We start from the raw sequence: 14,921 nt of genomic DNA, 5'->3' as shown, positions 1-14,921 counted from the left end.
AACAGGAGTTGTGGGAGTATGTGATAGAGTGTAAGAAAGTAAATTCTCGATTAATATGGGTAAAACTGAAAGTTGATGGAGAGAGGTGGGTGATTATTGGTGCATATGCACCTGGGCATGAGAAGAAAGATCAAGAGAGGCAAGTGTTTTGGGAGCAGCTGAATGAGTGTGTTAGTGGTTTTGATGCACGAGACCGGGTTATAGTGATGGGTGATTTGAATGCAAAGGTGAGTAATGTGGCAGTTGAGGGAATAATTGGTATACATGGGGTGTTCAGTGTTGTAAATGGAAATGGTGAAGAGCTTGTAGATTTATGTGCTGAAAAAGGACTGATGATTGGGAATACCTGGTTTAAAAAGCGAGATATACATAAGTATACTTACGTAAGTAGGAGAGATGGCCAGAGAGCGTTATTGGATTACGTGTTAATTGACAGGCGTGCGAAAGAGAGACTTTTGGATGTTAATGTGCTGAGAGGTGCAACTGGAGGGATGTCTGATCATTATCTTGTGGAGGCTAAGGTGAAGATTTGTATGGGTTTTCAGAAAAGAAGAGTGAATGTTGGGGTGAAGAGGGTGGTGAGAGTAAGTGAGCTTGAGAAGGAGACCTGTGTGAGGAAGTACCAGGAGAGACTGAGTACAGAATGGAAAAAGGTGAGAACAATGGAAGTAAGGGGAGTGGGGAAGGAATGGGGTGTATTTAGGGAATCAGGGATGGATTGCGCAAAAGATGCTTGTGGCATGAGTAGAGTGGGAGGTGGGTTGATTAGAAAGGGTAGTGAGTGGTGGGATGAAGAAGTAAGAGTATTAGTGAAAGAGAAGAGAGAGGCATTTGGACGATTTTTGCAGGGAAAAAATGCAATTGAGTGGGAGATGTATAAAAGAAAGAGACAGGAGGTCAAGAGAAAGGTGCAAGAGGTGAAAAAAAGGGCAAATGAGAGTTGGGGTGAGAGAGTATCATGAAATTTTAGGGAGAATAAAAAGATGTTCTGGAAGGAGGTAAATAAAGTGCGTAAGACAAGGGAGCAAACGGGAACTTCAGTGAAGGGCGCAAATGGGGAGGTGATAACGAGTAGTGGTGATGTGAGAAGGAGATGGAGTGAGTATTTTGAAGGTTTGTTGAATGTGTTTGATGATAGAGTGGCAGATATAGGGTGTTTTGGTCGAGGTGGTGTGCAAAGTGAAAGGGTTAGGGAAAATGATTTGGTAAACAGAGAAGAGGTAGTGAAAGCTTTGCGGAAGATGAAAGCCGGCAAGGCAGCAGGTTTGGATGGTATTGCAGTGGAATTTATTAAAAAAGGGGGTGACTGTATTGTTGACTGGTTGGTAAGGTTATTTAATGTATGTATGACTCATGGTGAGGTGCCTGAGGATTGGCGGAATGCGTGCATAGTGCCATTGTACAAAGGCAAAGGGGATAAGAGTGAGTGCTCAAATTACAGAGGTATAAGTTTGTTGAGTATTCCTGGTAAATTATATGGGAGGGTATTGATTGAGAGGGTGAAGGCATGTACAGAGCATCAGATTGGGAAGAGCAGTGTGGTTTCAGAAGTGGTAGAGGATGTGTGGATCAGGTGTTTGCTTTGAAGAATGTATGTGAGAAATACTTAGAAAAGCAAATGGATTTGTATGTAGCATTTATGGATCTGGAGAAGGCATATGATAGAGTTGATAGAGATGCTCTGTGGAAGGTATTAAGAATATATGGTGTGGGAGGAAAGTTGTTAGAAGCAGTGAAAAGTTTTTATCGAGGATGTAAGGCATGTGTACGTGTAGGAAGAGAGGAAAGTGATTGGTTCTCAGTGAATGTAGGTTTGCGGCAGGGGTGTGTGATGTCTCCATGGTTGTTTATATATATATATATATATATATATATATATACATGTGTATGGGGGGGGGTTGGGCCATTTCTTTCGTCTGTTTCCTTGCGCTACCTCGCAAACGCGGGAGACAGCGACAAAGTATAAAAGAAATAAAAAAAAAATAAAAAAAATATATTTTTTATTTATTATACTTTGTCGCTGTCTCCCGCGTTTGTGAGGTAGCGCAAGGAAACAGACGAAAGAAATGGCCCAACCCCCCCCCATACACATGTATATACATACGTCCACACACGCAAATATACATACCTACACAGCTTTCCATTGTTTACCCCAGACGCTTCACATGCCTTGATTCAATCCACTGACAGCACGTCAACCCCGATATACCACATCGCTCCAATTCACTCTATTCCTTGCCCTCCTTTCACCCTCCTGCATGTTCAGGCCCCGATCACACAAAATCTTTTTCACTCCATCTTTCCACCTCCAATTTGGTCTCCCTCTTCTCCTCGTTCCCTCCACCTCCGACACATATATCCTCTTGGTCAATCTTTCCTCACTCATTCTCTCCATGTGCCCAAACCACTTCAAAACACCCTCTTCTGCTCTCTCAACCACGCTCTTTTTATTTCCACACATCTCTCTTACCCTTACGTTACTCACTCGATCAAACCACCTCACACCACACATTGTCCTCAAACATCTCATTTCCAGCACATCCATCCTCCTGCGCACAACTCTATCCATAGCCCACACCTTGCAACCATACAACATTGTTGGAACCACTATTCCATCAAACATACCCATTTTTGCTTTCCGAGATAATGTTCTCGACTTCCACACATTCTTCAAGGCCCCCAGAATTTTCGCCCCCTCCCCCACCCTATGATCCACTTCCGCTTCCATGGTTCCATCCGCTGCCAGATCCACTCCCAGATATCTAAAACACTTCACTTCCTCCAGTTTTTCTCCATTCAAACTCACCTCCCAATTGACTTGACCCTCAACCCTACTGTACCTAATAACCTTGCTCTTATTCACATTTACTCTTAACTTTCTTCTTCCACACACTTTACCAAACTCAGTCACCAGCTTCTGCAGTTTCTCACATGAATCAGCCACCAGCGCTGTATCATCAGCGAACAACAACTGACTCACTTCCCAAGCTCTCTCATCCCCAACAGACTTCATACTTGCCCCTCTTTCCAAAACTCTTGCATTTACCTCCCTAACAACCCCATCCATAAACAAATTAAACAACCATGGAGACATCACACACCCCTGCCGCAAACCTACATTCACTGAGAACCAATCACTTTCCTCTCTTCCTACACGTACACACGCCTTACATCCTCAATAAAAACTTTTCACTGCTTCTAACAACTTGCCTCCCACACCATATATTCTTAATACCTTCCACAGAGCATCTCTATCAACTCTATCATATGCCTTCTCCAGATCCATAAAAGCTACATATAAATCCATTTGCTTTTCTAAGTATTTCTCACATACATTCTTCAAAGCAAACACCTGATCCACACATCCTCTACCACTTCTGAAACCACACTGCTCTTTCCCAATCTGATGCTCTGTACATGCCTTCACCCTCTCAATCAATACCCTCCCATATAATTTACCAGGAATACTCAACAAACTTATACCTCTGTAATTTGAGCACTCACTCTTATCCCCTCTGCCTTTGTACAATGGCACTATGTACGCATTCTGCCAATCCTCAGGCACCTCACCATGAGTCATACATACATTAAATAACCTTACCAACCAGTCAACAATACAGTCACCCCCTTTTTTAATAAATTCCACTGCAATACCATCCAAACCTGCTGCCTTGCCGGCTTTCATCTTCCGCAAAGCTTTTACTACCTCTTCTCTGTTTACCAAATCATTTTCCCTAACCCTCTCACTTTGCACACCACCTCGACCAAAACACCCTATATCTGCCACTCTATCATCAAACACATTCAACAAACCTTCAAAATACTCACTCCATCTCCTTCTCACATCACCACTACTCGTTATCACCTCCCCATTTGCGCCCTTCACTGAAGTTCCCATTTGCTCCCTTGTCTTACGCACTTTATTTACCTCCTTCCAGAACATCTTTTTATTCTCCCTAAAATTTAATGATACTCTCTCACCCCAACTCTCATTTGCCCTTTTTTTCACCTCTTGCACCTTTCTCTTGACCTCCTGTCTCTTTCTTTTATACATCTCCTACTCAATTGCATTTTTTCCCTGCAAAAATCGTCCAAATGCCTCTCTCTTCTCTTTCACTAATACTCTTACTTCTTCATCCCACCACTCACTACCCTTTCTAATCAACCCACCTCCCACTCTTCTCATGCCACAAGCATCTTTTGCGCAATCCATCACTGATTCCCTAAATACATCCCATTCCTCCCCCACTCCCCTTACTTCCATTGTTCTCACCTTTTTCCATTCTGTACTCAGTCTCTCCTGGTACTTCCTCACACAGGTCTCCTTCCCAAGCTCACTTACTCTCACCACCCACTTCACCCCAACATTCACTCTTCTTTTCTGAAAACCCATACAAATCTTCACCTTAGCCTCCACAAGATAATGATCAGACATCCCTCCAGTTGCACCTCTCAGCACATTAACATCCAAAAGTCTCTCTTTCGCACGCCTGTCAATTAACACGTAATCCAATAACGCTCTCTGGCCATCTCTCCTACTTACATAAGTATACTTATGTATATCTCGCTTTTTAAACCAGGTATTCCCAATCATCAGTCCTTTTTCAGCACATAAATCTACAAGCTCTTCACCATTTCCATTTACAACACTGAACACCCCATGTATACCAATTATTCCCTCAACTGCCACATTACTCACCTTTGCATTCAAATCACCCATCACTATAACCCGGTCTCGTGCATCAAAACCACTAACACACTCATTCAGCTGCTCCCAAAACTCTTGCCTCTCATGATCTTTCTTCTCATGCCCAGGTGCATATGCACCAATAATCACCCACCTCTCTCCATCAACTTTCAGTTTTACCCATATTAATCGAGAATTTACTTTCTTACATTCTATCACATACTCCCACAACTCCTGTTTCAGGAGTATTGCTACTCCTTCCCTTGCTCTTGTCCTCTCACTAACCCCTGACTTTACTCCCCAGACATTCCCAAACCACTCTTCCCCTTTACCCTTGAGCTTCGTTTCACTCAGAGCCAAAACATCCAGGTTCCTTTCCTCAAACATACTACCTATCACTCCTTTTTTCACATCTTGGTTACATCCACACACATTTAAGCACCCCACTCTGGGCCTTCGAGGAGGATGAGCACTCCCCGCGTGACTCCTTCTTCTGTTTCCCATTTTAGAAAGTTAATACAAGGAGGGGAGGATTTCTGGCCCCCCGCTCCCGTCCCCTCTAGTCGCTTTCTACAACACGCGAGGAATACGTGGGAAGTATTCTTTCACCCCTATCCCCAGGGATAATATACATATATATATACATACACACATACACACACATACACATACATACGCACATATACACACACACACACACACATACATATATATACATATGAAAAATGTAAGAAACAATTTAGAAAACTGAAACTTCTAGCTTGAAATGAATGAAAAAATGAATGTCACATAATGGTTCAACCTCTGGCTATGGAAAAAGGAAATGTATAATTTATTTACACAAACGTCAATAGCAGTTCTCATCAATTTAACCACTGTATCAATAAGCTTCAATGTCTAAGCTACATTTTTCTCCAGTTTCACTATTTTCTTGTCAAAACACCATGTATGAAAACTATCACTCCAGTAACACAACTATAAACATTTACTTCCCCTTTAAAAAAAGTTCTGGGGAAGTCTGTCTCGATACACTGCGGGAAACTCTACCAACTGGCGAGGTTTGTGTTGCAATGGTTCCCGATTCACAAACGTAGTAGCATCACTGGAGGGCCAAGGTAGTTCCGTTTGCGAAGAGGCGCTTTATATGATGTCTTGACACACGATGATCTTAACGAGGTGATGATAGAGGTCCTGTGGAAGTGTTGTTCAGCGATATATATTTTTTTTTTTTTTTTTTTTTTTTTTTTTTTTTTTTATACTTTGTCGCTGTCTCCCGCGTTTGCGAGGTAGCGCAAGGAAACAGACGAAAGAAATGGCCCAACCCCCCCCCCCCCCATACACATGTACATACACACGTCCAGACACGCAAATATACATACCTACACAGCTTTCCATGGTTTACCCCAGACGCTTCACATGCCTTGCTTCAATCCACTGACAGCACGTCAACCCCTGTATACCACATGACTCCAATTCACTCTATTTCTTGCCCTCCTTTCACCCTCCTGCATGTTCAGGCCCCGATCACACAAAATCTTTTTCACTCCATCTTTCCACCTCCAATTTGGTCTCCCTCTTCTCCTCGTTCCCTCCACCTCCGACACATATATCCTCTTGGTCAATCTCTCCTCACTCATTCTCTCCATGTGCCCAAACCATTTCAAAACACCCTCTTCTGCTCTCTCGACCACGCTCTTTTTATTTCCACACATCTCTCTTACCCTTACGTTACTTACTCGATCAAACCACCTCACACCACACATTGTCCTCAAACATCTCATTTCCAGCACATCCATCCTCCTGCGCACATCTCTATCCATAGCCCACGCCTCGCAACCATACAGCATTGTTGGAACCACTATTCCCTCAAACATACCCATTTTTGCTTTCCGAGATAATGTTCTCGACTTCCACACATTTTTCAAGGCTCCCAAAATTTTCGCCCCCTCCCCCACCCTATGATCCACTTCCGCTTCCATGGTTCCATCCGCTGACAGATCCACTCCCAGATATCTAAAACACTTCACTTCCTCCAGTTTTTCTCCATTCAAACTCACCTCCCAATTGACTTGACCCTCACCCCTACTGTACCTAATAACCTTGCTCTTATTCACATTTACTCTCAACTTTCTTCTTCCACACACTTTACCAAACTCAGTCACCAGCTTCTGCAGTTTCTCACATGAATCAGCCACCAGCGCTGTATCATCAGCGAACAACAATTGACTCACTTCCCAAGCTCTCTCATCCCCAACAGACTTCATACTTGCCCCACTTTCCAGGACTCTTGCATTCACCTCCTTTACAACCCCATCCATAAACAAATTAAACAACCATGGAGACATCACACACCCCTGCCGCAAACCTACATTCACTGAGAACCAATCACTTTCCTCTCTTCCTACACGTACACATGCCTTACATCCTCGATAAAAACTTTTCACTGCTTCTAACAACTTGCCTCCCACACCATATATTCTTAATACCTTCCATATATATTTTTTTTTCTTTGTCGCTTTGTATATATATATATTTTATTTTTTAAATTTTTTTTTATTTTGCTTTGTCGCTGTCTCCCGCGTTTGCGAGGTAGGGCAAGGAAACAGACGAAAGAAATGGCCCAACCCACCCCATACACATGTATATACATACACGTCCACACACCCAAATATACATACCTATACATCTCAATGTACACATATATATACACGCACAGACACATACATATATACCTATGCACACAATTCTCACTGTCTGCCTTTATTCATTCCCATCGCCACCTCGCCACACATGGAATACCATCCCCCTCCCCCTCATGTGTGCGAGGTAGCGCTAGGAAAAGACAACAAAGACCCTATTCGTTCACACTCAGTCTCCAGCTGTCATGCAATAATGCCCGAAACCACAGCTCCCTTTCCACATCCAGGCCCCACACAACTTTCCATGGTTTACCCCAGACGCTTCACATGCCCTGATTCAATCCACTGACAGCACGTCAAACCCGGTATACCACATCAATCCAATTCACTCTATTCCTTGCCCGCCTTTCACCCTCCTGCATGTTCAGGCCCCGATCACTCAAAATCTTTTCACTCCATCTTTCCACCTCCAATTTGGTCTCCCACTTCTCCTCCTTCCCTCCACCTCCGACACGTATATCCTCTTGGTCAATCTTTCCTCACTCATTCTCTCCATGTGCCCAAACCATTTCAAAACACCCTCTTCTGTTCTCTCAACCACGCTCTTTTTATTTCCACACATCTCTCTTACCCTTACATTACTTACTAGATCAAACCTCCTCACACCACACATTGTCCTCAAACATCTCATTTCCAGCACATCCATCCTCCTGCGCACAACTCTATCCATAGCCCATGCCTCGCTACCATACATCATTGTTGGAACCACTATTCCTTCAAACATACCCATTTTTGCTTTCCGAGATAATGTTCTCGACTTCCACACATTCTTCAAGGCTCCCAGAATTTTCGCCCCCTCACCCACCCTATGATTCACTTCCGCTTCCATGGTTCCATCCACTGCCAGATCCACTCCCAGATATCTAAAACACTTTACTTCCTCCAGTTTTTCTCCATTCAAACTTACCTCCCAATTGACTTGACCCTCAACCCTACTGTGCCTAATAACCTTGCTCTTATTCACATTTACTCTTAAATTTCTTCTTTCACACACTTTACCAAACTCAGTCACCAGCTTCTACAGTTTCTCACATGAATCAGCCACCAGCGCTGTATCATCAGCGAACAACAACTGACTCACTTCCCAAGCTCTCTCATCCACAACAGACTTCATTCTTGCCCCTCTTTCCAAAACTCTTGCATTCACCTCCCTAACAACCCCATCCATAAACAAATTAAACAACCATGGAGACATCACACACCCCTGCCGCAAACCTACATTCACTGAGAACCAATCACTATCCTCTCTTCCTACACGTACACATGCCTTACATCCTCGATAAAAACTTTTCACTGCTTCTAACAACTTGCCTCCCACACCATATATATATATGGGTGATGGGTGATTTGAATGCAAAGGTGAGTAATGTGGCAGTTGAGGGAATAATTGGTATACATGGGGTGTTCAGTGTTGTAAATGGAAATGGTGAAGAGCTTGTAGATTTATGTGCTGAAAAAGGACTCCCCCTCATGTGTGCTACCTCGCACACATGAGGGGGGAGGGGGATGGTATTCCATGTGTGGCGAGGTGGCGATGGAAATGAATAAAGGCAGACAGTGTGAATTGTGTGCATGGGTATATATGTATGTGTCTGTGTGTGTATATATATGTGTACATTGAGATGTATAAATATGTATATTTGCGTGTGTGGACGTGTATGTATATACATTGTGTATGGGGGTGGGTTGGGCCAATTCTTTCATCTGTTTCCTTGCGCTACCTCTCAAACGCGGGAGACAGCGACAAAGCAAAATAAAATAAAAAATAAAATAATAATATATATATTTATTTCTAAGTATTTCTCACTTAGAAAAGCAAATGGATTTGTATGTAGCATTTATGGATCTGGAGAAGGCATATGATAGAGTTGATAGAGATGCTCTGTGGAAGGTATTAAGAATATATGGTGTGGGAGGAAAGTTGTTAAAAGCAGTGAAAAGTTTTTATCGAGGATGTAAGGCATGTGTACGTGTAGGAAGAGAGGAAAGTGATTGGTTCTCAGTGAATGTAGGTTTGCGGCAGGGGTGTGTGATGTCTCCATGGTTGTTTAATTTGTTTATGGATGGGGTTGTTAGGGAGGTAAATGCAAGAGTTTTGGAAAGAGAGGCAAGTATGAAGTCTGTTGGGGATGAGAGAGCTTGGGAAGTGAGTCAGTTGTTGTTCGCTGATGATACAGCGCTGGTGGCTGATTCATGTGAGAAACTGCAGAAGCTGGTGACTGAGTTTGGTAAAGTGTGTGGAAGAAGAAAGTTAAGAGTAAATGTGAATAAGAGCAAGGTTATTAGGTACAGTAGGGTTGAGGGTCAAGTCAATTGGGAGGTGAGTTTGAATGGAGAAAAACTGGAGGAAGTGAAGTGTTTTAGATATCTGGGAGTGGATCTGGCAGCGGATGGAACCATGGAAGCGGAAGTGGATCATAGGGTGGGGGAGGGGGCGAAAATTCTGGGGCCTTGAAGAATGTGTGGAAGTCGAGAACATTATCTCGGAAAGCAAAAATGGGTATGTTTGAAGGAATAGTGGTTCCAACAATGTTGTATGGTTGCGAGGCGTGGGCTATGGATAGAATTGTGCGCAGGAGGATGGATGTGCTGGAAATGAGATGTTTGAGGACAATGTGTGGTGTGAGGTGGTTTGATCGAGTGAGTAACGTAAGGGTAAGAGAGATGTGTGGAAATAAAAAGAGCGTGGTTGAGAGAGCAGAAGAGGGTGTTTTGAAGTGGTTTGGGCACATGGAGAGAATGAGTGAGGAAAGATTGACCAAGAGGATATATGTGTCGGAGGTGGAGGGAACGAGGAGAAGAGGGAGACCAAATTGGAGGTGGAAAGATGGAGTGAAAAAGATTTTGTGTGATCGGGGCCTGAACATGCAGGAGGGTGAAAGGAGGGCAAGGAATAGAGTGAATTGGAGCGATGTGGTATACCGGGGTTGACGTGCTGTCAGTGGATTGAATCAAGGCATGTGAAGCGTCTGGGGTAAACCATGGAAAGCTGTGTAGGTATGTATATTTGCGTGTGTGGACGTATGTATATACATGTGTATGGGGGGGGGTTGGGCCATTTCTTTTGTCTGTTTCCTTGCGCTACCTCGCAAACGTGGGAGACAGCGACAAAGTATAAAAAAAAAAAAAAATATTTATTTATTATTTTGCTTTGTCGCTGTCTCCCGCATTTCCGAGGTAGCGCAAGAAAACAGACAAATGAAATGGCCCAACCCCCCCCCCCATACACATGTATATACATACACATCCACACACGCAAATATGCATACCTATACATCTCAATGTACACATATATATGCACACACAGACACATACATATATACCCATGCACACAATTCACACTGCCTTTATTCATTCCCATCGCCACCTCGCCACACATGGAATACCATTCCCCTTCCCCCTCATGTGTGCGAGGTAGCGCTAGGAAAAGACAACAAATGCCCCATTTGTTCACACTCAGTCTCTAGCTGTCATGCAATAATGCCCGAAACCACAGCTCCCTTTCCACATCCAGGCCCCACACGACTTTCCGTGGTTTACCCCAGATGCTTCACATGCCCTGATTCAATCCACTGACAGCACCTTAACCCCGGTACACCACATCGATCCAATTCACTCTATTCCTTGCCCACCTTTCACCCTCGTGCATGTTCAGGCCCCGATCACTCGAAATCTTTTTCACTCCATCTTTCCACCTCCAATTTGGTCTCCCTCTTCTCCTCGTTCCCTCCACCTCCGACACATATATCCTCTTGGTCAATCTTTCCTCACTCATTCTCTCCATGTGCCCAAACCACTTCAAAACACCCTCTTCTGCTCTCTCAACCACGCTCTTTTTATTTCCACACATCTCTCTTACCCTTACGTTACTCACTCGATCAAACCACCTCACACCACACATTGTCCTCAAACATCTCATTTCCAGCACATCCACCCTCTTGCGTACAACTCTGTAGTCCACACCTCGCAACCATATAACATTGTTGGAACCACTATTCCTTCAAACATACCCATTTTTGCTTTCCGAGATAATGTTCTTGCCTTCTACACATTTTTCAACGCTCCCAGAACTTTTGCCCCCTCCCCCACCCTGTGACTCACTTCCGCTTCCATGATTCCATCTGCTGCCAAATCCACTCCCAGATGTCTAAAACACTTCACTTCCTCCAGTTTTTTCCCATTCAAACTTACCTTCCAATTGACTTGTCCTCAACCCTACTATACGTAATAATCTTGCTCTTATTCACATTTACCCTCAGCTTTCTTCTTTCACACACTTTACCAAACTCAGTCACCAGCTTTTGTAGTTTCTAACCCAAGTCAGCCACCAGTGCTGTATCATCAGCGAACAACAACTGACTCACTTCTCAAGCTCTCTCATCCACAACAGACTGCATACTTGCCTCTCTCTCTCCAAAACTCTTGCATTCACCTCCCTAACAACCCCATCCATAAACAAATTAAACAACCATGGAGACATCACGCACCCCTGCCACAAACCGACATTCACTAAGAACCAATCACTTTCCTCTCTTCCTACTTGTACGGTTGTCTTACATCCTTGATAAAAACTTTTCACTGCTTCTAACAACTTGCCTCCCACACCATATATTCTTAATACCTTCCACAGAGAATCTCTATCACCTCTATCATATGCCTTCTCCAGATCCATAAATGCTACATACAAATCCATTTGCTTCTCTAAGTATTTCTCACATACATTCTTCACAGCAACCACCTGATCCACACATCCTCTACCACTTCTGAAACACACTGCTTTTCCCCAATCTGTAAGATGACATGGATAACAAACAGTTTTTTTAGAGATGTAGGGAGATAGCAACCAGGGGACATAACATGAAATTTAGTAAAAAGCTTGTTAAAAGAGATGTTTAGAAATGCTTTTATATAGAGTGTTGGATGATTGGAATGGATTGACTGAGGACCTGGTTAGCACTGATAGCATGCTTTAATTTTATATGATAGTAGAGAATGTTCAAGAAGTTGGGTCTCATGATTGTAAAACTCCCTCCTCATACAGGACAAATGAATAATTACATTCTTTATAGCACACCAGGGTGCTCACTCCCCTACTGTTTATTTTTGTTTGCTTCACAAAGCTAGGTTAGTAGCAGTAATGAGAGGCATAATCATGAAACTAATATAATAGATAATGTTTTATAATTTCATAAATGCAAATGGATTTGTATGTAGCATTTATGGATCTGGAGAAGGCATATGATAGAGTTGATAGAGATGCTCTGTGGAAGGTATTAAGAATATATGGTGTGGGAGGCAAGTTGTTAGAAGCAGTGAAAAGTTTTTATCGAGGATGTAAGGCATGTGGACGTATAGGAAGAGAGGAAAGTGATTGGTTCTCAGTGAATGTAGGTTTGCGGCAGGGGTGTGTGATGTCTCCATGGTTGTTTAACTTGTTTATGGATGGGGTTGTTAGGGAGGTGAATGCAAGAGTTTTGGAAAGAGGGGCAAGTATGAAGTCTGTTGGGGATGAGAGAGCTTGGGAAGTGAGTCAGTTGTTGTTCGCTGATGATACAGCGCTGGTGGCTGATTCATGTGAGAAACTGCAGAAGCTGGTGACTGAGTTTGGCAAAGTGTGTGAAAGAAGAAAGTTAAGAGTAAATGTGAATAAGAGCAAGGTTATTAGGTACAGTAGGGTTGAGGGTCAAGTCAATTGGGAGGTAAGTTTGAATGGAGAAAAACTGGAGGAAGTAAAGTGTTTTAGATATCTGGGAGTGGATCTGGCAGCGGATGGAACCATGGAAGCAGAAGTGGATCATAGGGTGGGGGAAGGGGCAAAAATTCTGGGAGCCTTGAAGAATGTGTGGAAGTCGAGAACATTATCTCAGAAAGCAAAAATGGGTATGTTTGAAGGAATAGTGGTTCCAACAATGTTGTATGGTTGCGAGGCGTGGACTATGGATAGAGTTGTGCGCAGGAGGATGGATGTGCTGGAAATGAGATGTTTGAGGACAGTGTGTGGTGTGAGGTGGTTTGATCGAGTAAGTAACGCAAGGGTAAGAGAGATGTGTGGAAATAAAAAGAGCGTGGTTGAGAGAGCAGAAGAGGGTGTTTTGAGGTGGTTTGGGCACATGGAGAGAATGAGTGAGGAAAGATTGACCAAGAGGATATATGTGTCGGAGGTGGAGGGAATGAGGAGAAGTGGGAGACCAAATTGGAGGTGGAAAGATGGAGTGAAAAAGATTTTGTGTGATCGGGGCCTGAACATGCAGGAGGGTGAAAGAGGGCAAGGAATAGAGTGAATTGGATCGATGTGGTATACCGGGGTTGACGCGCTGTCAGTGGATTGAATCAGGGCATGTGAAGCGTCTGGGGTAAACCATGGAAAGCTGTGTAAGTATGTATATTTGTGTGTGTGGACGTATGTATATACATGTGTATGGGGGTGGGTTGGGCCATTTCTTTTGTCTGTTTCCTTGCGCTACCTCGCAAACACGGGAGACGGCGACAAAGCAAAAAAAAAAAAAAAAAAAATCACATTATACTGTACAACGATTGATATGGTAATAAATCAAATCGGCTTTTGTGCGTCTGATGTAACCAGTCATAGTATTCATATCAGTCTTTGGGCCCATGATTCTACGAATTACTTTTTTTTATTATATTCTTGCATTATGGAAACCCCCATGAAGAACTTGAGGTAATGTTGATACTGAAAACTAACTTGAACAAGATTTCCACTTTCTGCATATTGGAAGGCACAGTATGCTGTGCTTCATCTTCATACTGCTACACCTAGCATTTTCATTCATGTACTTTTTGGATACTGTTATAATGGCTGCCTTGATGAAGATGTCACACAGGTGATGGGAAAAAAGTACAATTTAAATGAACTAATGTCTATTCAGACAACCAAAGTAATAGCATTTCTTTCAGAATTTTATTTTATATTTATTATACTTTGTCACTGTCTCCCGCATTTGTGAGGTAGCGCAAGGAAACAGACGAGAGAATGGCCCACCCTACCCACATACACACATATATATATACATGTCCACACATGCACATATACCTATACATTTCAACGTGTACATATATATACATACACAGGCATATACAAAGATACATATGTACATAATTCATACTTGCTGCCTCCATCCATTCCCGTCGTCACACATGAAATGACAATCCCCGCACGCATGTGAGGTATCCCTAGGAAAAGACAACAAAGGCCACATTCGTTCACACTCAGTCTTTAGCTGTCATGTATAATGCACCGAAACCACAGCTCCCTTTCCACATCCAGGCCCCACAAAACTTCCGTGGTTTACCCCAGATGCTTCACATGCCCTTGTTCAAGCCATTGACAGCACGTCGACCCTGGTATACCATATCATTCCAATTTACTCTATTCCTTGCACGCCTTTCACCCTCCTGCATTCTCAGGTCCCAGTTGCTTAAAATCTTTTTCAATCCATCCTTCCACCTCCAATCTGGTTTCCCACTTCTCCTCGTTGCCTCCACCTCTGACATATATATCCTCTTTGTCAATCTTT

At 43.1% G+C, this 14,921-nt stretch overlaps 1 protein-coding gene across 2 annotated transcripts in view; it reads left to right on the top strand.

Moving 5' to 3' along the window:
• Window positions 1-14,921, top strand: part of LOC139751415 (uncharacterized) — a 217,508-nt gene that overhangs the window by 81,861 nt on the left and 120,726 nt on the right. The gene's annotated exons all lie outside the window — the stretch shown is intronic.

The sequence above is a fragment of the Panulirus ornatus genome, chromosome 11 (genome assembly GCF_036320965.1).
Source record: "Panulirus ornatus isolate Po-2019 chromosome 11, ASM3632096v1, whole genome shotgun sequence".
Taxonomy (NCBI): Eukaryota; Metazoa; Arthropoda; class Malacostraca; order Decapoda; family Palinuridae; genus Panulirus; species Panulirus ornatus.
The sequence above is the reverse complement of the archived record's forward strand: the minus strand, read 5'-3'. Positions and strand labels throughout refer to the sequence as shown.